The following is a 3,427-nucleotide window of genomic DNA, read 5'->3' as shown; positions in this document are numbered from 1 at the left end:
GTGTGTGTGTGTGTGCGTGTGTGTGTGTGTGTGTGTGTGTGTGTGTGTGTGTGTGTGTGAGGGAGTGAGCAGCAAAGCCAGAGACAGACGTGGAGGGGAGGGAGAATGTATGACTGTAGTGTGTGTGACTATCCCCTGCCTGACGGTAATCAATATAATCCAGAGACTAGCTGTTATATTAATGAGAGAGAGAGAGAGAGAGAGAGAGGGAGAGAGAAAGAGAGAGAGGGAGAGAGTTATGGCTACATTACACTGAATATATTCTTACCTCTCCTTCTTCACCACCTCTGCTGATATCTTCATGAATAGCATGTCCTTGGCGTCGTCATCCAGGAAAGCCAGGTCTTTGAAGTGTGGCTCAAGCACCGAGGAGTAGTGGAGGAGGTCTTGGAGATATGTGTCGTGCACGTCAAAGTCCCGTCCAAACTGTTTCTTCGTCTGGGAAATGACGGGTAGATCGCTGTCTTCTAGCTGGGGATGCCTCTGAAGTTGGGCCTGGATTGGGGAGATCATGGTGCTTTCTTTTCTCACTGAGGAGTGTGGTTGCACTTTCAGAGGGGACATCAGTGCGCTGTCAGGCTGGCCCCTCTCTAGCTTCCAACATGTCCAGGGAACTACTCCATCTTCTGAAACATCATGGATGAGCTTGGGGTTTGGCAGGTGTAGCTGGGCCTGCATGTCACGTACAACTTCAGTGGTTCCGTGAAAAAAGTTACTATATTTATGTAAATATTTATGACGTTTAATACTCTGCGCCTTGTTTAATCCAATTGTCTTCTGGTTATACTTTAACTTAATTTTCAAACATAATAAAGGTTAATAGTAATAAAATAATACCACTTTGTCACCTTGTATGGTTGAGTTTGTATCTTCAATTCCAACGTCGACTCTATCTGTGTGACGAGACTGCAGCGGTATCACGTGATCTGTGACGCCATCAATGTGCATATGTGCACTGTGCGTGGTGGCACCATCTGGGTGAGGTAATAATTGTTGATCACAAACTTCATCCACAATACTGAACCACTCTGGATGGAACTCCAAACAAATCGCATTGTCAACTTTTATGGCAGTTGCGAATCGCTGAATCTTACCATCCCTAGTAGGTATAACTACATATATATATATATATATATGCATACGTATTTATCTATATAATTATGTATACATATTTATATATATATGTATATATACATAGATATATATATACAGTATGTGTGTATATCTTTCTATACCTACAGTATGTATCTATCAATCTATCAATCTATCAATCAATCTATCTATCCATCTGTCTATCTATCTATCTATCTATCTATCTATCTATCTATCTATCTATCTATCTATCTATCTATCTATCTATCTATCTACTGTATATACCAGTGGCGGGCTGTGAATTTTACACCTAGGCCTTCAGTGGCGTCCTACCTAAATCAATCCACGTCTTAATACCATCATTATGACACCATGCTTACAGACACCATCAATATTATACAGAAAGGCAGTAGAACAGGACGTTGCATCACAGACAGGTATTTTATATAGCAAGCATAAATGCCATTATCAAAGCAAGAAACCTAATTAACACAATTCAACAGGTTTCCTTTCACTGCAGTCAGAGCTGCGCCACATACATATATAGCAGAAGCATCAATATTAACCTGATATGACGACAAAATGGCAAAGATAAAGCTTTGAGGCCCCTCGAGTCAGTACTAAATGGAGTTTATGTGCATAGCAGTGTATGAATAAGGCCATAGGTGCCCTCTCCTTCACTTTAGCCTGCACTCCATTTAGTCCACATGACAAGACAAGTGCGCCATCCTAACACTGTGCCACAACTTTATCCAGACATTCATTTTCCTCCAAGAAACGGACGATAAGAGCAGCAACGTCATGGGCTCGCTTGCCACTCGTAACATCTTCAAATGTTATAAAGCGCTCCTTGACACCTGTGTCCGTCACAGCGAGCTGCGCTGCGTTACTCCCATCTGTCGCCTCGTCCACCATAACAGCGACTAAGGTGCTTTATTCATCTCCCTTTTTATCTCTTCTCCCACCACTTCAGCAGTGGCAGACATCAGGTCCTTTTCTATTTTGCCTGACGTCCCACAAAACACTTTGTTAGTGGACAGGTGATAATGTAAGTCGCTGTTGTTCTCAGACAGAAAAGAAAGAAGCTCCAAATAGTCGCCTCTATTTGTGGATCCAGCGCTTTCATCAAGTCCCCGAAACGAAAGTTCTTGTTTGCCCAAAACAATTTGACATCTCAAGTTTGCAAACCCAATGTGGCTCCAAACACCAAGTCGATCCGTTGCAAATAACAGACATTCCCAGCAATACAATGTGCAGTGTTCCTCGGAGGCAGTGAGCCAAGGGTACCTGTACCGCTCGTAGTTGGTGATTTGAAAGCGGTGTTGGCCGAGCTTTTCTCACCATGTCCAGCTTTTCTTGAAAAGTCCGTCTTGAAAATGGCGTTAAAATTATATCTGCGACCGAAATAACTTCTTCTCCTCCTTCAGCCATTGTGGGTTTGAAAAAACAATTAAACAACGGAAATATTTTAGCTTGTGAAGGTCGCTACGAATGCGGTTTAGCTAGTTCTCACGCTCTCTGCCCATCCAATCAAAGGGCGGGAAAATGCCGACGTCGTTGAACGCCTGCTCGATGGCTCTGGTGTCGCCAACTGGAAATGTGATCGGTTAAAGGAAGCTTCGTTGCCATTGATTTTAAGTTCCAAGCGCCCGCACTGTTGATTCTGAAGGCCTCGAGGCAGATTTCTTTGACATGGCAACACGTGATGGATGAAATATGATTGGATGAAAGCTCATAAACATACACGACTGGAAGCAGCGCAAACAAGAGAAAAGCTATGAAATGAAGATAATAAACATTTGGGAATAATTAAATGAAGAGAATAGACATTTGGGAATAATTTAATACATATTCATGAAAATAAATATTTTAAAATGCAAGTCAGTGGTTCTGATAGTGTTTAGGCCAGCAGAGAAGGCCTTGCTGGCCCTGACGGCCCACCACTGGTATATACGTTTGTACATACAATTAAATATACATGCAAAGATGTGGCAATAACTCCAAGACAACAATAAAACCTTTGGTTTTAACAGATTTTATTCTGTGTTTTCTAGAGACATTAATATTTCAAAACAATGGAACTGCATCACAACTTCTGATCATCACACAGAACAACTCCATTATAAAAAAAGAACCATACAAAAGGCCAAAAAAGTAACACTGATTAAAAAAAAGGGAGGGAAAAAAAAAAAAAAAAAAAAGAAGGTAGCCCAAACTTCTGCAACACAATATGAAAAACGCACAGCAGTCCATGTGGTACAGATGTGTTCCAGGGAGTCATTCTTTGAGGAGAAGGGACGTTGATAGAAGCGGTGGTGGTCGTTGGCGTGGTGCT

Source organism: Zeus faber, assembly GCF_960531495.2.
Source record: "Zeus faber genome assembly, chromosome: 10".
Taxonomy (NCBI): domain Eukaryota; kingdom Metazoa; phylum Chordata; class Actinopteri; order Zeiformes; family Zeidae; genus Zeus; species Zeus faber.
The sequence above is the reverse complement of the archived record's forward strand: the minus strand, read 5'-3'. Positions refer to the sequence as shown.